The sequence below is a fragment of the Podarcis cretensis genome (assembly GCF_951804945.1).
Source record: "Podarcis cretensis genome assembly, chromosome: 6".
NCBI classification, from domain to species: Eukaryota; Metazoa; Chordata; class Lepidosauria; order Squamata; family Lacertidae; genus Podarcis; species Podarcis cretensis.
Genome location: NC_137175.1, coordinates 85,269,053 through 85,292,084, shown reverse-complemented (window position 1 = coordinate 85,292,084; position 23,032 = coordinate 85,269,053). Strand labels below are relative to the sequence as shown.

Genomic DNA, 23,032 nt, shown 5'->3' with positions numbered 1-23,032 from the left:
CGAACGCCCAACTGCCACAGCAGCACCCAATCCATGGCAGCCCTTGCCGCAGCAACCAATCACCCATCAAATCACCCTTGACAAGCTGCAGCTCAGAGCTGCAACCAATCACACTCCCCCACAACGCACTGCGCGTGTATAAGATGAGCCCCGTTTATTAACATTATTTTTGAGTAAAAAAACCCCTAGTCTTATACATGGAAAAGTACAGTAATTTTTTGGGATGTTCCGTTTCCAGTTGATTTGCAATGCTATCGGCAGTGGGGAGGACTGCAGGGCCTGCTCCCTTTCAAGGCCTTCACCAGCCGGCCTAGTGGGTGGGGCCCAGGCCCTCACACTTCCAGGTACTTACCCCGGGAAGCCAAGGAACCATCTGCTGCAGAGAGGACTGCAGGGCCCATTGCATGGGGCTGGACTCACTGGAGTGAACTCCTGGGGAAGTGATGGGGGTGTTCTGCTGTTGCTTCCCTGCTTCAACTGCCCATGTGTTTTGAAATGTTCTTACACAGTTGGTGGCATTTTTGTGTTTTTGCTCTGTTCCTGGTGGGTTGGATGTTTGCTGGGATTGGTTTAGTTTTTGTCAGGAATGAGCCAGCTCCTAGTGAAACTCCACAGCCAGCTGCAGAACAGAGAGAGTTAGATCTGCAGCTGGCTGAACAGTGCCCAGTGCCCAGTGCAACTGCCATGGGCTTTGGAATGCCGGTTGCCGAGGGAACGACAGAGAGTGGGCTGGAATGCAGCCAAAGCTCTCTGGAAGATCAATTAGGCACGAACAGTCAAGGAGATAGTCTGTCGGAACCAAATTAGGTTGGAGTTAAGCCAATAAGTCCCAAAAGCCGGCGAATGGGTGTGTGTGTGTGTGTGTTGCTAGACAGGAAGAAAAACCAAAGACGTAAGAGTCGTAAGTTGAATATCTTCTGTAGATCCCAGAATGACTTTTTAGAAGGGTCATCTGAGTAATGATGCTGGATGCTTTGTTTAAGCCATCTGGAGCTACCCGTTGTTTTTGACAATAATGCTTCTTTTTAATTACCTACACCAGGCATGTACAACAGGACGATCACAATTTAGTGGTCGATCGTGGGGATGTAGCAGGTTGATCATGGGGTGTTCTGTGGTGATCCCCAAAAGAAGCTTAGAAATTGTTTTGCACCTCCTCTGGTCAGACCTCACCTAGAGTACTGTGTCCAGTTCTGGGCACCACAGTTCAAGAAGGACACTGACAAACTGGAACGTGTCCAGAGGAGGGCAACCAAAATGGTCAAAGGCCTGGAAACGATGCCTTATGAGGAACGGCTAAGGGAGCTGGGCATGTTTAGCCTGGAGAAGAGGAGGTTAAGGGGTGATATGATAGCCATGTTCAAATATATAAAAGGATGTCACATAGAGGAGGGAGAAAGGTTGTTTTCTGCTGCTCCAGAGAAGCGGACACGGAGCAATGGTTCCAAACTACAAGAAAGAAGATTCCACCTAAACATTAGGAAGAACTTCCTGACAGTAAGAGCTGTTCGACAGTGGAATTTGCTGCCAAGGAGTGTGGTGGAGTCTCCTTCTTTGGAGGTCTTTAAGCAGAGGCTTGACAACCATATGTCAGGAGTGCTCTGATGGTGTTTCCTGCTTGGCAGGGGGTTGGACTCGATGGCCCTTGTGGTCTCTTCCAACTCTATGATTCTATGATTCTATGATTCCTTTCCAAAAAAAAAAAAAAAGCTAACCAAAGCTCAACAGCTCTGGGCAATAACAATGGGTAGATCACTGCCAATTTTTTAATACTGGGAGTAGATCACAGTCTCTTGGGAGTTTTATGTGCCTGACCTACACTTACTGTGTTATCAAGCTGAGAACCTGGACTCCTGACAGTTTTGGTATAATTGTATTTCCCCCCCCCCATCTGTTTTATTGCCTATTGTATTGTTTATACTTTGTTCTCAAGGTGAGAGGGTAAGGGCTGCCTGGCAGTGGGGTCAGCCAACAGAATGTCTGGGGCAGGTTCCACAGTGGGGGTGATGCACTGGGACACCCGATCTCAGTGATCACGGGCTGGACAAGGAGTTACGCTAAGACCAGACCATGTCATAACCGAGAAGGCAGGTTTAGTCGTTGTTTGAAGACTATCCCTGCCTCTGGGCCTGGTTTTGACCGGAAAGATACTGGAATCAACAAGAGAGACCCACATGACCTCAAGGTGCTGCTGTGAAATGCCGTGTCAATTATTCATAAGATTACTGCCATCCATGACTTGATCGTGGATGGAGGACTTGATCTGACATGTGTAACAGAGACTTGGTTGGATGAAGCAGATGGGCTGGATCTTGCCGCTGCTTGTCCACCAGGTTTCTCTTACGCACAGCAACCCTGGTCATAAACCCCCATCGTTTAGCCCAGACACTAAGGGACAGAGGTGAGGGCCTCCTGGCCGTTCCCTCCCTGTGAGAAGTGAGGTTACAGGGAACCAGGCAGAGGGCCTTCCCAGTGGTGGCACCCCCCCCCCTGTGGAATGCTCTCCCATCAGATGTCAAGGAAATAAACAACTATCCGACTTTTAGGAGACATCTGAAGGCAGCCCTCTTTGGGGAAATCTTTAATGATTGATTCTATGAATATTCTGTTGGGAAACCCAGCCAGATGGGTGGGGTATAATAAATGATGATGATGATGTTTTAATACATCCCTGTTTCTTTGCTGTAAGCTGCTTTGAGCATGATATATTTGTAGAAAAGCAACCTACAAAGAAAATGAATGAAGGAATGAAATCAAGCCACCCAGATAGGTTGCAATCCTAACAAGACTTATCTTGGCACTCTTTAATTCAATGGGACTGACAGCTGAGTAGACATTTTTAGGATTACAGCCATGGATGGCTTTGTGATGGTCCATTAACTCCTTCATTCACTTTGCCTGTAGGGCATCACAGGACTCTGTTGTTTTTGGTAACAAAGACTAACAAGGCCTGCGAACTGCAAATTTATGAACTGGAAAAGGAAACACACAAGCAAGGTAACTGATCTGTAAATATTTGTTGACAACTGAGAAATATGTGTGCATTGGGCGCTATGTTACATAAAAAATAGGTATATTTCCACATCGGTGGATGTTGAAATGGAACAAAAGCTTGTGCAAAATAATACAATTGCAGCAGAACCAAAAGTACTGGATACAAACGATAGTTAGAATGGATTGGGGCAAGTTTGTACAGTGGTACCTCGGGTTAAGTACTTAATTCATTCCCGAGGTCCGTACTTAACCTGAAACTGTTCTTAACCTGAAGCACCACTTTAGCTAATGGGGCCTCCCGCTGCCGCTGTGCTGCCGGAACACGATTTCTGTTCTCATCCTGAAGCAAAGTTCTTAACCTGAAGCACTATTTCTGGGTTAGCGGAGTCTGTAACCTGAAGCGTATATAACCTGAAGCGTATGTAACCCGAGGTACCACTGTACATTCCTAGTTTGAACCAGAGATATACACTTTTTTCCTCCCACTCTTAGTCATCAGGTGACACCTCACACAAACCTCTGAGCTTTCCATTGCACAGACATTTATTGAGGGCAAACAGATTAAAAATGTTAATCATATTCACTTCCTAACAATTTCACCAAAGAAGTCCATGGGACTTACCTTATTTTATCCTCTCAGTAGCCCTGTGAGGTAGGCTAGAACAAGGGAGACTGGCTGGCTCAAAGTCACCAGATAAACTCGTGAGTGATTGAAAAATTGCGTCCCAGTCTCTCCAGCATTCTTTCGCTCCATTCACTTTGGGTGGCAGAAAAGAAAAGTAAGGTGCCCTGCCAGGAAATAAAAGATTTTCTATCTCTTTTAACATCACAGCTAAAGCCAGCACCCAACAACCACACTGAAATGCTTTCTGAAATCATCCTCATTGTGCAAGATTTTCTCTTCTTGTCTCAAAAGCAGGTTGTTGTGGAGGAAGACAGTCAACCTCCCATTCCATCCAAGTTTCCTGCTGTGATTAGAAACTCAAATCATTTTTCTTCTTCTCTTGTAAAAAAAGGAAGAAAAAAGTTCCAGGTGTAGAAATATTACTTTTGGTGCGTTGATTACTATGACAACCCTTCAGAGATTTGTATCTATCTTTACTTCTGAGGTTTTGCTCTCACTGAAAAGAAGAATTACCTTAGTTGGATCTTGATAGCCATTTATTTTTAATCATTTTCTTTGGATACCATCCCGACAGAAAAAAGGAAATCTGCCTGGATGCATCCAGTTGTTGTTTTTTTTTTTAAGGTCTCTTTCAACAAATTCTGTACTTCACATTCTCTGCTAGCTAGTCTTTTAAAAAGGAAAAGGAGCTTCCCACCTTGCAAGAATTGAGGGGAAATTGTTTTAAGAAGTCTAACGAACAAACAGGGATATCAGACAAAAGCTGAGGATTAAGAGACAGGCAGAAGAATTTCATTCCAATAGATGGGCATTGGTCTTTTCAAAGCTTAGTTGTGAGGCTGGACCATGTAACTTTTTCAGATGTTAAATGATGAAGAAAATTAAGCACAACAAAGCATCAAACATTAAAAACTTCCCTATACAGGGCTGCCTTCAGCTATCTTCTAAAAGTCAGGTAATTGTTTATTTCTTTGACATCTGATGGGAGGGTGTTCCACAAGGCAAGAAGGACCCTTTGCTTGGTTCCCTGTAACTTCACTTCTCGCAATGAGGGAACCGCCAGAAAGCCCTTGAAGCTGGAACTCAGTGTCCAGGCTGAACCCATTCCCTAGATTGCTGACTCCCTGTTTCCTCTGCTTGTATTTGATGTAGAGAATCCAAATGCTGCAACACTGAGGTAAAGTTGTTGTAAGTAAAAGGAGATATATTGCCATAAAGACATACTGCTGGAGGGGGTGGGGCAGTACTAAGCCTATAATAGTTGAAGCCTGTTCCACCATTTGGTTTTCTGTAGAATGTTTCCTTTCAGTAGGAAAATAGCTCAAATGGTGTTCGGTTGTGATTTGTGTTGCATGTGATATAAGTGAATGGGACACAAAGGCAGTCTTTCACTTTTATGTGTGCGTTATGTGATTTGTTTGTTTGTGCTAGAGTACTTTGTGCCCACAGCTAATGGATTCTTTTGACTCACCTGGGTTGCATAAAGAAAATTAATAGGACTACAGAATATGACGGAGAGGAGTTGGGGCAACTTTCATTTTCCACAGTTAACATTTCTGTTCTTCCTACATTGTTTTAACTTATTTGACTGAAGACGGAAAGTTCACTGGTGATGAAGGAGTCAATTCAGCTGTTACACATCTGGAACCCTCTGAATAGGGCTATAAAACTGCAAATCTTCATATGTAAATCTTCTTGTGAATTAAGGATGCTCGAGGAATTCATTCTTTTGAATTCTGATCTGTGCCTCCACATACTTTGATGCTTTCTTAGATCATCATGGTTCTACACGTCCTAATATTCCATCAGAGATTTTGGCTAGCAACAAAAAGGTAGCCAAATGCAAAAGAAAGCTGTTTAGAAAAGTTCGTTTCAGGAGAAAATTAGTTTAAAGCCCATATTTATATGTGATTTGTGTGTAGACTTGAACAATAAATAATTATCACACTGATGCAGGAATGGAACAGATTTGTGAGTGAACATGCAGGAAACTGCTATGAACAGGAACCTGACTGATTTACCTGTCTCTGCTGGAAAATACATTTGCTGAACTTTGAAACTGAAATAGTACTGCACTGCTAGGTACCATTGCTTACTCTGAGATTCGGTAATTTATTTCTGCATTCCAAATTTGATACAGCCTAAGCAAGTAGAACAATGGTTTTCAAGCAAATTCTCATCCATTTCTCTTTAGCATTACAAATAGTAGCTTGCATAGCTATTCCTTCGTTCTGTGATGGAGAGGAGAAAGGGAAAGGCTGTCAGAGAAAGCTGGTTACCCTAGGGAAGAATAGCAGGTCTTATTCAAAGTGACCATAAGAGTGCACAAGCACACCAAAATTCAAAAAATTAGGTACTATGCAGGGATGGGCCAGTGCTTCCCAAAATGGGCATTACCGCCACCTTGGAGAGCGGTATTAGCCTCAGTTGCAATTGGGAGGCATTGAATAAAAATAAGGAGGCAGTGGAAGCATTAAGAAAGAGGAAACTTTCTGTATCCAGGAAACAATTCCAAGAAACAATTCTGCATCCAGGGCAGCTGTCTACCAGCTCCATCTGGTATGCAGGCTGAGACCCTACCTGCCTGCAGACTGTCTCGCCAGAGTGGAGCCTCCTCAGCTTATCTCCCACTTGGACTACTGCAATGCGCTCTCTGTGGGGCTACTTTTGAAGGTGACCTGCAAATGACAACTAATCCAGAACATGGCAGCTAGACTGGGAGTGGCCGCCGAGACCACATAACACCAGTCTTGAAAGACCTACATTGGCTCCCAGCATGTTTCCAAGCACAATTCAAAGTGTTGGTACTGACCTTTAAAGCCCTAAATGGCCTCGGCCCAGTATACCTGAAAGAATGTCTCCACCCCCATCATTCTGCCCGGATGCTGAGGTCCATCTCCGAGTGCCTTCTGGCAGTTCCCTCATTGAGAGAAGTGAGGTTACAGGGAACCAGGCAGAGGGCCTTCTCAGTAGTGGCGCCTGCCCTGTGGAATACCCTCCCATCAGATGTCAAAGAGATAAACATCTACCTGACATTTAGAAGACATCTGAAGGCAGCCCTGTTCAGGGAAGTTTCTAATGTGTGACATTTTAATGTATATTTAATCTTTGTTGGAAGCTGCCCAGAGTGGCTGGGGAAACCCAGCCAGATGAGCGGGGTACAAATAGTAAATTATTATTATTATTATTATTATTATTATTATTATTATTATTATTATTATTACTTTTGAAAAACCATTTCAACATGTTTTGTCTGTTGTGTAATGATGCTTACCACCCATTTGGGTGCTTTTGCAGGACAGCAACAATGCCTCCCCAGGATGTGGCAGTCATGCTGGAGGCAAGGGGTTTTCCGCACTTGGGTGAACCCTGTGTGGAATTTGAATGTTACTATGGTGTCATATTTCTCCTTCATGGATCACTGCCTTGTAGTGGTGAAGTGGTTTGAATAACTCAGACAAGCTATGAGCTATGCCGTGCAGGGCCACCCAAGACGTACAGGTCATAGTGGAGAGTTTTGACTAAACGTGATCCACCTGGAGCAGGAACCAGCAAGCCACTCCAGTATTCCTGCCAAGAAAACTCAATGGAGAAAAACAAAATATGGTCTGAAGCTCGACATAAAAAAAAACTAAGATCATGGCCACTGGTCCCATCACCTCCTGGCAAATAGACAGGGAAGAAATGGAGGCAGTGAGAAATTTTACTTTCTTGGGCTCCATGATCACATGGATCAGATGGTGACAGCAGTCATGAAATTAAAAGATGCCTGCTTCTTGGGAGAAAAGCAATGACAAACCTAGACAGCATCTCAAAAAGCAGAGACATCACCTTGCTGACAAAGGTCCGTATAGTTAAAGCTATGGTTTCCCCAGTAGTGATGTATGGAAGTGAGAGCTGGACCATAAAGAAGGCTGATCGCCGAAGAATTGATGCATTTGAATTATGGTGCTGGAGGAGACTCTTGAGAGTCCCATGGACTGCAAGAAGATCAAAACTATCCATTCTTAAGAAAATCAGCCCTGAGTGCTCACTGGAAGGACAGATCGTGAAGCTGAGGCTCCAATACTTTGGCCACCTCATGAGAAGAGAAGACTCCCTGGAAAATACCCTGATGTTGGGAAAGATGGAGGGCACAAGGAGAAGGGGACGACAGAGGACGAGATGGTTGGATAGTGTTCTCGAAGCTACCAACATGAGTTTGACCAAACTGAGGGAGGCAGTGGAAGACAGAAGTGCCTGACATGCTCTGGTCCATGGGTCACAAAGAGTTGGACACGACTAAATGACTTAACAACAACAGCAACAAATGGTGTCATATTTACAACATCATTTCCTTTACTATGTTGTAGGATGTAGGTGGAAATAAAGATGCGTAAAAGAATGCAAATTGGTCACTGCATGGTGGATTGGTTAAATACAAATCTACAGATTAGTCTGGGAGGTGTATATCTTTCACCAGGTACTACAAATACATCAGGGTTGGTGCCGTGACTCTTCAGGGTCTCTGACCTCTTCCTTTTTCTTACTTTGGTACCTGAATCCTTTTAATTGGAGATACTTTGTATTGCACTTGGAGCTTATTGTACGCAAATCAGGTGCTTTACACTCACATTTGGTCATTTCCCCTAACCCCCATTTTTTAAAAGCCTGCACAAGTGAAGTTTCATGGCACTGGAGAACAGCGGCTAGGACAATGGGGATTAATAGAAACTGACAATATTCCCCTCATCCCTGCCCCCAATTTGGATCTGCATTAATACAAATCTAGAGGGGATGTGCTGCAAAACTGTTTAGTCCCAGCTCATTAATTGACCACTTTCTTTCTTTTCCTTAAATACATGAACAAAGCAATTTAACGGGGCTGTTAAATTACCATTGGCTAAGACCAAGCATAAGCTGTGATTTGAACAGCGATGGAGAAATGCAGGTGAATCGGAGCAGTAAGATGCACAAAGGAAAACATCATAAATCCATTCACCTTGCACAGCATCTCTTTTCCGTGATTCACGCCAGTTTCCTGCTGCCCCTGCAATTTCAGGATGATTTCACAAGATTTTCTTTAAAAAGGAATCCCTGTGCTGATAATCAACGGATTTGCTTTGCGTGGACAGGCGGAGTCCCCAGATCCCGCGCGGTCCCCCCCGTCATGTGGAATAATGACTCAAGACAACGTGCTATTGGATTAAATTGGCCACAACTTTATTAAATTTCAAATGTGGGTAGACCTTGGCTCAGGCATTGGGCGTTCTCCCTCCCCAGTCCCCAGCCGGGGACCTAGGGAGCATCAGGGTTATCCAGTGTGTGTGGGGGGATGGGCCGGCTCTGGAGAACATATGTTCAAGCAGAGATAGCCGCCCCCGTTATGCCGCCGCCGCAGGGGAGAGCAATGACGACCTTTCAGCGTACGGTCAAAGACTCCCTTCAGAAACCCCTTCAGAAACCCCTTTAACAGGGAACCCTGGTATCACCGCCACAAAGAGGAAGATGGACTAAAGGATTCTGCCCAAGGCCTGATACCGCCAAAATTGCGACGTTTTGCTATGGGAAAGGCGAAACCTGCTAATGCAGGGAAATTCCTTTCCAGCCCTTTAACAGCGACCTTAACGTAGCAGCGCCCGCATACTTGTGAAGAAAAGTTAACCTGCAAAACCTGTGAAGAAAAGTTAACCTGCAAAATAAGACATTAACTGAGGGTGGGTAGGGTGGGAGAAGCTCTGGAGCCAAGTGAGGATTCCCAGGTAAGATCCTCCCTCTATTGTGTGGGCAGGTAATCCCTCCCCTACCTGGCCTGGTCTCCTTGACAATGCTTCCCCCCAGGTGGGATTGGACAACTGGCTGGGGTAGGCAGAGACCTCCAGGTATCCCACCTGAGGGAAGGCAAAGCCAAGCCTATGCTGTTGGAGCCGCTTCAGATCTAGGGCTGCACGCATCCACGCAAAGGGCGCCCCCCGTTTTAGGCGGGGAGTGGTCATTCCGGCCCCTGCGATGCTTCCAATGAGTGGGTTCCATGTCACCAAAGTTGGTGAAGTTGAGCCTGGAGGATGTTCTGCATCTTCCTTAGCTTCAGAGAAGATTTGATACTTTTTCACAGCAAATTAAACTGCAGAGTAAGTTCACAGTTACGAATACATCAAGAGCAAAGTGGTTCGTGATTCTGCGAGACGTGTAAAAATCTCAATGGGAAGCTTTGTTTAAAAATCTCCCACCCACTATTCTACTGCCACACAGCTTCTTGAGGCCTCACAGACATGCTCCTTCTAGGTCCATGTAAAAAAGGTAAAGGACCCCTGGACGCTTAAGTCCAGTCAAAGGCGACTATGGGGTTGTGGCGCTCATTTAGAAGACATCTGAAGGCAGCCCTGTTCAGGGAAGTTTTTAATGTGACATTTTAATGTATTTGTTAGAAGCCGCCCAAAGTGGCTGGGGAAACCCAGCCAAATGGACGGAGTATAAATAAATTATTATTATTATTATTATTATTATTATTATTATTATTATTATCTCACTTTCAGGCCGAGGGAGCTGGCATTTGATCACAAACAGCTTTCCAGCTTAGACGAAATCACTTCTGGTGCAATGGAACACCGTGACAGAAACCAGGGCACACGGAAATGCCATTTACCTTCCCACCACAGCAGTACCTATTTATCTACTTGCACTGGTGTGCTTTTGAACTGCTAGGCTGGCAGGGGAGGTCCATATACCTCTCAGCAGTAAAATGGCCTTTGTAATGGCTTGTAGATTTCCTGTTCAAGATATTTTTAAAGAAGAGCTTCAGTGTAGAACAGCAGTCTTGGCAACTGGTAGATCTGTATTTGGTGAAACTAAAGACAAATCTCTGGGTTCCACCTCAGGCAAAGCAGCTGAGGAAAATAAAAAGATTTCTGAAAACATTACAAACATTCCTTGGGCACAGGGAATCCTACATGGAGCTCATAGAGTGGTTTTCTTGTTGCCCGGGCTGGTGACAGAGGAGGAGGATATCTTTCAGTTCATTTTAAGGGTGGGCCTGCTTCCTGGAACAATATATGAAACTGAACTGAATCACAGACACCCTTCAAAATTTGCATTTCTCTGAATTTTGCAATGTAGTCCATTCAAAGAATGTGCACAAAAATGCATATACCAGCCTGAAGTGGGCATAGAAATGCATATCTTCTTAAAAACAGCATAAATAAAAATGCATTATATTTGTTTAGATTAGGAAAAGTTGCATGTCAAAATGTGTAGACCAGGATAAATTTGATGATGAATTTTGATGATCTTTTTTTAAAAAAATAAATGTGAAGAATTGAACTTTATTTATTTTTATAGAATTTTTATTAGGTTTTCACATTTTATACACACACACAAAACAAAGACAAAAACAAAAACAAAACATGTATAATTTCATACTCTTACTTTCTTTACCGCCTTTCCCTGACTTCCCCCCACCCCCTCTTCATACATCCCAATTCCAATAATTAATTCAACAAGTTCTTATCTCTCATCTTTAACATATTATTATTATTTTTAAACTTAGCTCTTTTTACTTATCCACATTTAACTTATCCAATTCTCTTATAAACATTAAATCCTTTTTCTAAGGTCGACCTAATTTCCCTTCCACGAATTTCTCCCTTTATATATTAATTAATTATATGTCCTAATAGCCAAATACAAAAATCATAAAAATTTTGAGATTCTGTTCTCCCCTCCCTCCCTACCCCGGTTTCCATCCCTTCCCAAGCAAATGTCCACAGTTCCTAGCCCGGATTCCTCACATCCGAGGCCTTCAAATCTCTGTCCGTCTCTCTCTGCCGATTTTGTTGGTAATCCTTCTTGTTGGACCTCAGGTCTCGAAGGAGTTCTGTCACAGTCACATCAAATTTTCTTCCATCCAAGATACTTAAAAGCAGTTGCTGCTAAAGGTCAGCTGATCTCCCATACTCAAAGAGGAAGTCCCAATCATATTTCTTTATTCTTTTAAATTCCAGCGTTCCAGGTATTCCAGGGACTTCCTCCTTCATCTTTCTCATCTTTCGCAGATTTGTAATCCAAAGATCTTCTTCTTTATTTCCTGACAATATAGACTCCTGATTGGTATTTTCCTGTACTTTTTCCACTCCTTCTTTCTTTTCCACCAGTTCCAAAAATGTCTCTTCTGGTTCAGCTGCAGATTTCTTATCAGTCCCTTCCTTTACACATTCAGCAGAGTTGTTTGTTTTAGGATTCAAGGTCATAAGTTCTTTGTTCATAGCCGTACTCTGCTCTTGCAGGATTCCCACAAGAAAAAACATTTTTTCTTGTAATTTTCCCTCTGCAGCCATTGTAATGTCTCTAGTTCCCCCTAGGGGGATTCCAATTGCTTAATAGTCCTTTTCCAACAGTCCGTTACTTTGTTGTTTATAGCTACGTTGTTTCCAACCACCTCAATTCAAATACAACACTTTTAGTTCAGAGAGTTATTAAGTAACAAAGTTCTTAACTTTCACCGCCCGTTTGACAGCTCCTTTGACAGCTGTCAAACTCCTTATTCTTTTTCCTCCGGCTCACGCACAGGACGCTCCCGGGTTCGGGTTCGGGAGGGGGGGGGTTACACAAAAACTTCCAAAATTCCTCACTTTCTCTCCAGCACAAAGACTTCTTCTGTCAAATTCATGGAAATATCTTTTATCTGACACCAAAAACAATACTCTCCACCTTAATTCTCCGATCCTTGCTTTAGATCGTTTGTAGGTAGGGGGGGTGCGGACTTCCCTTTAGCACATCCCCCGGTTGTACCGAATTCAAAGATATAAATTTTAGAGTCCAAATTCCATTCTACTCACGGGTTGTTTGTTTTCCAGTCCGAATTTTTGGAAAAATGTCAGCGCTCTCCGGCCATGGCTCGCGGCTTCGCTCCACTGAAGTAGCGGTCTACTCACAGCACCACGCCGCTCCCCGTACCCTCTCCGTAGCCTTTAAAAAGGCTCTTCGTGGGTCGGGGAAGGCGCTTAAAGGTGCCCGCCGAGTCACCAAGTCCGCAGGCTTCCGCGCCTGCAGTTTCTAAGGGTCCCCGCGTCGCCGGCGCGGTAAGACCCGTCTTCAGCAGAGCCGATTCCCTCCGGAGCTCGGAGGGAATCCGCCATTAGCCGATCGCGCTAACCCGGAAGTCCGAAGACTTGAACTTTAGATTGGAAAATAGAGAAACTGAAATTGACAGAATGCCCGTCCCTAGTTGCCTCAAATACCAGAATGCTTTGCGGGCTTCCAAAACAACAACAACAAGCACAAAGTTGGAAGTTTTTGTACTGTGAGTTCCTCTTGTTTATGAGCTGATCTGGTAGGAGTTCTAGTGCTCCATGACTCATTTTCTACAGTACTGTGCTGAAAATTTAATCCATGCTTTCCCCATTCTTCATCAATTAATGGGGAAAGAAATTTCACTTGGAAATGATCAAAACACACAGAGAGAAAATACAAAATAGTCATGGATGGGGTTTTTGTTGTGCGTACCTTGCTTTCAAGGTGACAGGGGTGTGAGGGAGCCTCCTTCACAAGGAAATCAAGTCTCAATAAATTGGAGGTTTGGGCAAAGCAAACACCTTTTATTTACATTAAAGTGAAACTAGCCAACAAAAGCAATTGTATTTTCCTCAGTCCATGTACAAGGTATGTTCCTTAACATTCCCGCTTCTATTGGCAATAACAAGACCACTGGCAATTACCTCCTGCAGCATAAGGGCCAGTGAGGTGATGTGGAGAGAAAACTATCCAGCTATGCTCTTCAGGAAAAAGTTCTGTGTCATATGAATATCCCAGGCTCCTTGGATCTTTTAGGAGAAGCGTATTCCTTGAAGCATCCCTTTTAGAAGTTAAGTTGGTTGCTTCCAAGAGTATGATCTTATCTGTGGTGACTCAACAGTTATTGAACTCACTTTCTCAGGTCAATGTGATTCCCTCTTTAAAAACCTTCTGGAATGACATGGACGCCTCCTTTTCTCCCCCAGAAATTGTGTGGAGCAGGGTGAAGGATGGCTTTAATTTGTGTTGCTGCGATGTCTTTTTATGATGGTTTCGTCAGTGATTGTTTTTGTTTACTGTTTAAACTGATGGATTACATTACAGTGGTACCTCGGGTTACAGACGCTTCAGGTTACAGACTCCACTAACCCAGAAATAGTACCTCAGGTTAAGAACTTTGCTTCAGGATGAGAACAGAAATTGTGCGGTGGCGGCAGCAGGAGGCCCCTTTAGCTAAAGTGGTACCTCAGGTTAAGAACAGTTTCAGGTTAAGAATGGACCTATGGAACAAATTAAGTTCTTAACTCAAGGTACCACTGTACTGAATTTATAACTTCCCTTGGGTCCACGATCTTGAGGAAGGCAGGGAAGAAAGGAAATAAATAACTATAGTTAAGTCTCATTTGATCCACATGGGACTTTACTGCACAGTCAACTGAGCATTTAGATGAGATGGTGATAAAAATAAGAACAGTGATAAAATTGGGAGGATGGAAAACAATGGAAAACAAAGCCCCAAACTGGCTACTAAACAGGTGTGAGCATGGGTTGGTGAAATCATAATACATTTTCATTCACAACTGCTAGCCATGCAAATATTTCATAGCCTCTAAGGAAGGCTGCATCAATAAATGATGTTTCTGCCGGTTATGACTATTGGAGTGATAATGGGATTTCAAGGTACTTATCATCCATCTTCTTACAAACAAATCTGTTCAGGCTAATTCTCCCAGACTCGTAGTAATCTTACACCTGTCACTTTCATTTTATATTTTAAAGTTGGACCTAAGAAAAACATTATTGTTTTGCCTTCAGCAGTGGGGTGGGGAATTGTATAGAAAAGCTCAAACAAGAAACAGAAAAGAAAATTAGCCATGTGTGGAAATTTGTGTTGGTAGAGTGAGAACGACATTTGCCCCACTGAATTCATCTTATACCAGTTTTATTTTTTCTTCTTCATTCACTTTATAGTAATCTAACTCGACTGCTACTGAATCTGTAAGCATCAGTTAGATGAAGTTGAAGGAGCAGAAGAGACTGGGTCTCATATAAGAGAAAATATTCATTTCTATAACCCATGCATTGGTGGCACAGATTGAGCATGTGAAGTAGGGCTGTGCAGACCACTTCTGATTGAATGTGGGACCCAATTTGGTGATCCCAGTTAGGCCCCAGTCAGACCTGAACTGCTCTTGACCCAGCCTGATCTAGATGAGAGGCTTGAACTGAATAGGGGGACTTGCACAGTCCCCAATATAAAATGAATATTTCAAACCCTAATTAAACATGTAGTAGGTGGCATCATCTGGCTACTCCACCCAACATGCATGTTGAATCAGAGCTTTAAACCCAAATTAAATATGTGGTTGATGGTGAGTCTGGGGGATGTAGGAGATGGTGAAGGCAAAAGTCTCTCCTCCCTCTTTGGTAGCCATAGATGATTCCAGGTGGAACCAGCCTGGAGTGATCTGGGATTGCCTTGACACATTCCAAACTAGAGCTAAAGAAGTAGTGTTGCACAGGTATTCCGAGGCTGCAATCTTACTCCTACTTTCCTGTGAGGAAGTTCCACTGATCTAAGTAGGACTTAGACTTGAATCAGTATGTTTCTGCGGTACATGGCAGAACAAAAACTGTTGTGTGTCTGTACAAAAATGCATCCTAATTCATTTTTAGGGAATATAGCAGTTCAGCAGTTGACATACTGGGTATATTCTCTTTGCTATAGAAGTTGAAATGATGAGCATGCTGTTCATGCTCTCTCTATATCATTTCAGCTTCAGTATCAAACAGATTACCCAATGGGATGTGTCCCATTGGGAATTACCCAACATAGAACCCCATAACAGTTCCACACTTTCTCAAGGTGTTCATTTTGGGATTGTCATCATGTATGAGCAAGCCTATGGAGCTGAATGAGGTATTTGAAGGTTAAGAATGGTAGAGACCTAGGCACGAGACCCAAAGAGTTAATGTGCGATGGTGCAAAGAATATGCCAGACTGAACTGATGGAATTTCAGAAATGAACTCTTCCATTAACACCTGCCTCACTGGTGCTTCACTCACAATTAAATTAAGTTGACTGTAAACACTTCTTTCACATCCACATTAATATTCCTTGTCAGTGCACAGCGCTCACTTTCTGAAACCTCAAATTGGATCTTGCCTTGCTGATTCTCTCTGACAATTGTTCTCATTTCTTCAGAACTATGTGAGAATGTCAGGATTCGCCCTCCAGCTGCTGCCATCATTCAATTGCTTCCATATTCTAGACCCCAGGAGAAGTTCGTCTTTGCCATAATATTACTGTGTGTGTCAAACGGCATTTAATGTGTACCATGCAATTACATTGCTGGTCTTTCTTTAATTACAGGTGTTTGAGGGTTATTTTTATCTGGACCACAGTCGGTTGTGGGGTATCTCTCCTCCCTAGCTAGTTATCATGATGAAAAACACCCCCCTGTGCAGCTAAGATGTTTCAGAAATAATTCTCACAAAGGTAGCCTTTCTTCCAGCTCTGTATATGTGTGACTTTCACCCTGACTGCAGCTGCCGGTTGGGATGAGAGAGAAGATCAATTTCCCTTCCCTACCATGCTGTGGTCCAGAAAGGAATCTTCCCATTTCTATTCATATAGAGATAGAGATAGAGATATGTACATGGAGGCAGGCTGAACACTACACATTAAGACATGACATGTAGTTTGACAATAAGGCTATTATCCTATTCACCTGAGCGCAACTTACATGTGAGTTTTCAGACACTCTGTTTTGTGGTTTCAAGCAAAAAAAGCTGGGAATTCAAGAACTATGATTTTTGTTTTGAGGAGTAATAATGACATACACAACAGTAAATGTGCTACAAATATCTCTCAAAGAGGTAAATCAACCAATCAACCATTTGTTGATCAAAACAGCTGGCATCTTACATGTAAAAGTAAAAAAGATACAGGACCCCTGGACAGTTAAGTCCAGTCCAAGGCAACTAGGGGATGTGGTGCTCATCTCGCTTTCAGATCAAGGGAGCTGGCATTTGTCCACAGACAGCTTTCCAGGTCATGTGGCCAGCATGACTAAACTCCTTCTGGTGCAACGGGACACCGTGATGGAAACCAGAGCACGTGGCAATGCTGTTTACCTTCCTGCTGCAGCAGTACCCATTTATCTACTTGCACTGGCATGCTTTCAAACAGCTAGGTTGGCAGGAGCTGGGACAGAGCAATGACAGCTCACCCCATCACAGGGATTTGAACTGCCAACCTTCTGATTGGCAAGCCCAAGAGGCTCAGTGGTTTAGACCACAGCGCCAATGTTGCCAGTACCTTGGACAGCGGGAGACCAGAACTGTAACAGCAGGTCTGTTACCATTTTAAATGGCAAAGCATAAGTAGTCAAACTTTTTCTTCCCTAATAGTGAACAGTCTTTTCTTTTCAATATAAGCTAGGAATGAGAAACTTGTGGCCCTTCAAATATTGCTGGACTCCACCTCCCATGAGCCTCAGTGGGAATGGCTAATTATCAAGGATGATGAAAGTCATTTGGAGGGTGACAGTCTCCTTCTTCATCCCTGATATAAAGGAAAAGAGGTGCCCCATATTGACTTTTGTGAATAGCAAACTACTTGAGCTTTCATTGTGTACATTCATTACTTTCCCCCACCCCCTTTGATCAGATTCTTTAATACATCAAAAACTCACAAACTTACTTGAGATAATACTGGTACAAAGCATACCATGTGTCCGCAACTTGTATCTCACAAAGTTGACCACAGCACACACTCTATGCTGGATAGCCAGGAGTTTAATAAACCTCCTGTTTCTACTGCTGGCCTGGGATGACCAGCAAACCAGCAGAATTCACAGAGAAGCAATTGTGTTTTGATGTCCAATTGGATTTTAGCGTCTACAGAAAAGGATAAAAGTTGAAGCATCATGTGCACTCCCAAACACCAATGAACAGTATGGAATTAAATTACTACCAGACGTGATTATAGCCATTAGGTTAAATGGCATTTTAATAAGGATTAGACAAATTTATGGAGGTCTATTAGTGTCCGAAGCTCATGATAGCTAAATGGAATCTCCATGTTCAGGTCCATTGTAGATCTCATTATGATGGAACCAAAGCCCAGATATTAGCTATCACAATAATGCCCTTCCTGGGGGTTTTCAGAAGCTAGGTGCTCTTGCAAACATAGCGCTGGTTAAATCCAGCAAAGCAATTCTTATGTTCAGGCTTATGTGTATGTCACAATGTTGCAGATTTTTTTCTTTAAGCTGCAAAAATCAGCACTCATTAACAGATCCCGCTTAGCCCTGTCTCTGATATTCTTCAGTTGATGGGCAAATTATTATTATCATTATTATTAATAGTAGTAGTAGTAGTAGTAATATTAAAAATAATTCAAACAGGTTTTGCGTTTGTTGAGTTGACCCCCCCTCCCTTCCTGTTTATCTTAATATGTTTTAATGTGGCTACTGTTGGCATTTTTTATTTGTTTTACCTTATTGTTATAGACTTCTTGAAAATCGTTGGCTTTTTCTTTCAAAAATGGTTCATTAGTTTATTATTATCACCATTTTGTGGTAGCAGGTGCCCATTGGATCTGGTAGGGTTGAAGGTGGTGGCGACAGGCAGAGACAACACCAATTACAGTTGGGCCAACTAATTCCAATGTCAACCCCATCCTCTCGCTTGATGAGTTCTGCAACAGCAACGGTAAGGAGGAGAAGGAAGCAGACAGAGCATGCCATGCCTTGGAATTGTAAGTAAGAAGGCAGGCTGGTAGGGGTGGTTGAGAACAAACTGAGGTTGGTGAGTAGAGCTTCATGTGCTCTAATAAACCAGCTGTTGGAATCTCCGTTCGACCGAGCTGATAAAGCTCATCTTCCGGAATTGGCCTCTGACGATGATTAACGACCTGAGCCCTTAAAGAGGTTCCAGGCACATTCCCATTCAGCAGAGAATCAAAGCAGCACGCGGAAGTGATGAGATTTATGGCTACATCGCTATGCTTTATTTCTTACTACGCAAACAGAAAACACATCCTCTCTCTGTGAAAGCAGAGAGCAACTGAACAAACAAAAGAAGAGGAAACCAGTAATGTCACATCCGTCTCCTGTGAGACTTCCAACAGTATGGAATGTGTGGAATGTAAACAGAGTCTTGTGACTCCAAAGCACTGCACAGTGGCAAACAGAAACTAACACCAGCCTCCACTGCAGCTGTAAGCTGCCTTGGGTGCTATACGTAGTAAGGTGTGACATGCACAAACCTATTGTTGCATGGCGCACCAATCTCTGAGCACATAGCAGCTTCCTTTGCCAGAATAAGGACCATATTTAGGTCATAACTATGACCCTTGCTTGGCTAATTTAACAATGGAATCTTCCATTATACGTTAAGCCTTGTTTGATACAGGAATTTGAAGGGACTCGTTCATCATGCAGCCTACCCCCAAATCACAACAATATTAATATTGTGATTATTAACACTTACAATAACAATACCAGCAGTCATCGCCAGTGCTTCCCCCCCCCCAAAAAAAAAGTGTTTAGGGGTACTCTCATTTTCCTACTCATATTGAAATATTGCCCCTTCAATGAGGCCAAACTTAGATTCACAAAATGTTTAGGGGTGTGCATACCCCTGCGTACCCCCCCCCCAGAACAAAAGCACTGGCCATTGTTACTAATAGCCATTGACAGACTTCATCTTCCAGGAATTAATCCAATCCAGCCTGCACCAACCTGTTTCAAATTACAACAAAGGCTGCAAGAAATTCATCATTTGTGCATATCTGAGCTATTTTTCCAGAAAATGAGATGTCAGAGCTCACCATGAACCTCTTCCTCTTTCTCTTAGAATGGCTATGGCACCCAACCCCAACAGCCCCAGCCAGCACAACCATCCTGGCTCAGGCTGATGGGTGATGGTTGGTATAATCCCTTTTTAACTTCCTGAAAAAACATTTTGGTTTTTTGTTTGTTTGTTTGTTTGTTTGTTTGTTTAAGCAGCAGACCAACTTTCTAAGCAGGTTGCAAACAAATGCTTTAAGGAACATCATATGTTATTTTGTAGAACAGAAAAATAGCTAATAACAGTAAGCAAAGATTTTTTTATTTTTTAAAAAGCTTTCTGTCCCTCCTCAAGTTGAGGACAAGGGAAGCACACTAAAAATCACATTCATAACAATTCAGAATAAATGATTTAAAATAGGAGAGAGCATGCCAATTTGCATATTCTTTATGGGCTGCAGAATCCCTGTTTTGTTGTCATAGATTTTGGGTTCTTTTCACACACAAATTTTATTGCTTCAGCAGTTAGTTCATGCAGCTTTGCTAATGCCTCTTTTTTTTAAAAAAATCACAACCATGAAAATAAACAAAAAACAAGCCACCAATTGGCTTGCAAGCACAAAAGCAAAAGCCCTACACTACTTTTACTTGCTTTCGAGCTTCTTAGAGAAGAGAAAGGTCAATCGCAGCTTGAGGATTTTGTCTGTCATACTTAATTGCAACATGCACCAGAGATTCTTTGGGGGCGGTGAGAGAGTCCTGCATTGGTTTTCCCCCCAACCTGTTGTCATCATTGATAAAAGATGTCACTACTCCTTATACTTAGCCCATAGTTTCCCAGGGCCTGACATTGCCTCCTTTGGCTGGAATGCATTCTAAAGTCACAAGGACTGTAAATTCCCTTCACTTAAGCTAAGATTGACACAGGAAGAGTGTCTGTGATCATCATACAGCAAGGGAGAAAAAGAAACTTCACCATTGAAAAGCACTTACTATAGCAAAAAAACAAAAACAAAACAAAAACCAGCATGTGCAGGGTTCTTCAGACCCCAAACACCTTCAGTTCCTGTCAGCTCTCATTAGCTGTAGCAAGTGACAATGAGATAGAAGCAAGAATGCAAACTTAGCCCAGCAATCTTGTTGTTGTTGTTTAGTCATTTAGTCATGTCCGACTCTTCATGACCCCATGGACCAGAGTACGCCAGGCACTCCTGTCTTCCACCACCTCCCACAGCAATCTTACCAAATCTGAAAACACATCACTGATTCTCTTAGGAAATTAGATAAATGCAGCTATCAGAAGGGGGTGTCAGTACATTCTGGGTGCAGCAGAAGGAAAATGTTATACACAACATAATTTTTCAAAACAAACAAAAAAAGCCAAGGGTCTCCAGTGTGATGCCCTTCATATGCTGCTGTATTCCCATCATTCCTGGCCATTGGTCACACTGGCTAAGGCTGATGGGAGATGGAGCCCTACATTATCTGAAGAATGCCACATTAGGCTTGCTCTGATTTAATTACTCCAGTCTTTCCTAAACCTGATGCACTCTCGACAGAGTTATGACATATCCAAGTGCTCTACAAAGAGAGTAAACAGTTTCTTGGAATATTTTATAAGTTAATGCCTTCTCTTGAAAGCATAAGTTTTTATCTAATTTCCCTTAATCAAACATGGGGTTCTGGAGGGATAATATGCAGTAATTTGTAGTCAGAGGGTAGATTTTGGTTCTTTGAGTAAATGAGATTCTGCTTGCTCTCATCTGTGCATTGATATATCAGCTTTACTGTTTAACTGATATTGTTGAAGCAGGCAGCGATAAGAGTGTACAGCTGCACAAATTTGCAGATTCCCATTCATTCATTCACTCACTGCCTTGCCGTGGCGAAGGGGCTTGAATAACTCAGAGAAGCTATGAGCTATGCCGTGCAGGGCCACCCAAGATGGACAGGTCATAGTGGAGAGTTTTGACCAAAGGTGATCCACCTGGAGCAGGAACCGGCAAGCCACTCCAGTATCCCTGCCAAGAAAACTCCATGGACAAAGGCAACAGGCATATAAAAGTTATGAGGCTGGAAGATGAGCCCCTCAGGTCGGAAGGCGTCCAACATGCTACTGAGGAAGAGCGGAGGACAAGTACAAGTAGATTCAGAGCTGATGAAGTGGCTGGGCCAAAGCCGAAAGGACGCTCAGTTGCGGATATGCCTGGAAGCGAAAGGAAAGTCCAATGCTGTAAAGAAAAATATTGCATAGGAACCTGGAATGTAAGAACCATGAACCTTGGTAAGTTGGATGTGGTCAAAAATGAGATGGCAAGAATAAATATTGACATCCTGGGCATCAGTGAACTGAAATGGATGGGAATGGGCGAATTCAGTTCGGATGACCATCACATCTACTACTGTGGGCAAGAATCCCGTAAAAGAAATGGAGTGGCCCTCATAGTCAACAAAAGAGTGGCGAAAGCTGTACTGGGATGCAATCTCAAAAATGATAGAATGATCTCGATATGAATCCAAGGTAGACCTTTTAACATCACAATAATCAAGTTTATGCACCAACCACTGGTGCTGAAGAAACTGAAATTGACCACTTCTATGAAGACTTACAACACCTTATAGAAATGACACCAAAGAAGGATATTCTTCTCATTATAGGGGATTGGAATGCTAAAGTAGGGAGTCAAGAGATAAAAGGAACAACTGGCAAGTTTGGCCTTGGAATTCAAAACGAAGCAGGACAAAGGCTAATAGAGTTCTGCCAAGAGAACAAGCTGGTCATCACAAATACTTTTTTCCAACAACACAAGAGACGACTCTACACATGGACATCACCAGATGGGCAGCATCGAAATTAGATTGATTATATTCTCTGCAGCCAAAGATGGAGAAGCTCTATACAATCAGCAAAAACAAGACCTGGAGGTGACTGTGGCTCAGATCATCAGCTTCTTATAGCAAATTTCAAGCTTAAACTGAAGAAAGTAGGAAAAAACCACTGGGCCGGTAAGATACAATCTAAGTCAAATCCCTTATGAATACACAGTGGAAGTGAGGAACAGGTTTAAGGATTTAGATTTGGTGGACAGAGTGCCTGAAGAACTATGGATGGAGGCTCGTAACATTATACAGGAGGCAGCAATGAAAACCATCCCAATGAAAAGGAAATGCAAGAAAGCAAAGTGGCTGTCCATCGAGGCCTTACAAATAGCGGGGGAGAGAAGGCAAGCAACATGTGAGGGAGATAGTGAAAGATACAGGAAATCAAATGCAGATTTCCAAAAAATAGCAAGGAAAGATAAGAAGGCCTTCTTAAATGAGCAATGCAAAGAAATAAAGGGATCTGCTCTATAGCATCAAAGAATATGAAGAAGACCTGCAGAAGGGACTTGGAAAAGAGTTAAGAGCCTCGGACATAAGATATCCAGGTTGATGGACTGTATGGAGTTGACGGAAGTGACTGGCAGAGTCCGAGACCGGGGAGAGGAGATGGTGGAAGAAGATTGGAAAATTTAAAGTCTATATATAGAAATATTGTAAAATTAATGAGTGATAGAAAAATGTTGGAATGAAATTTTATGGCCTTAGTAGAAATGTTATAAGGAGTTAAGCTTAAATAAGTATTCT

At 42.8% G+C, this 23,032-nt stretch overlaps 2 long non-coding RNA genes across 3 annotated transcripts in view; one reads left to right on the top strand and one right to left on the bottom strand.

Moving 5' to 3' along the window:
* Positions 1-659, bottom strand: part of LOC307218921 — a 31,512-nt gene extending 30,853 nt beyond the window's left edge. For both annotated transcript variants that reach the window (XR_013840138.1, XR_013840139.1), the window contains exon 1: positions 353-659. This is a non-coding gene — a long non-coding RNA (uncharacterized lncRNA). The remainder of the gene's footprint in view (positions 1-352) is intronic.
* On the top strand, positions 15-19,542 carry LOC307218989. The gene is made up of 3 exons (XR_013840229.1): positions 15-344; positions 2,905-2,997; positions 19,473-19,542. It is a non-coding gene; the product is annotated as an uncharacterized lncRNA (long non-coding RNA).
* Positions 19,543-23,032: the final 3,490 nt, after the last annotated feature.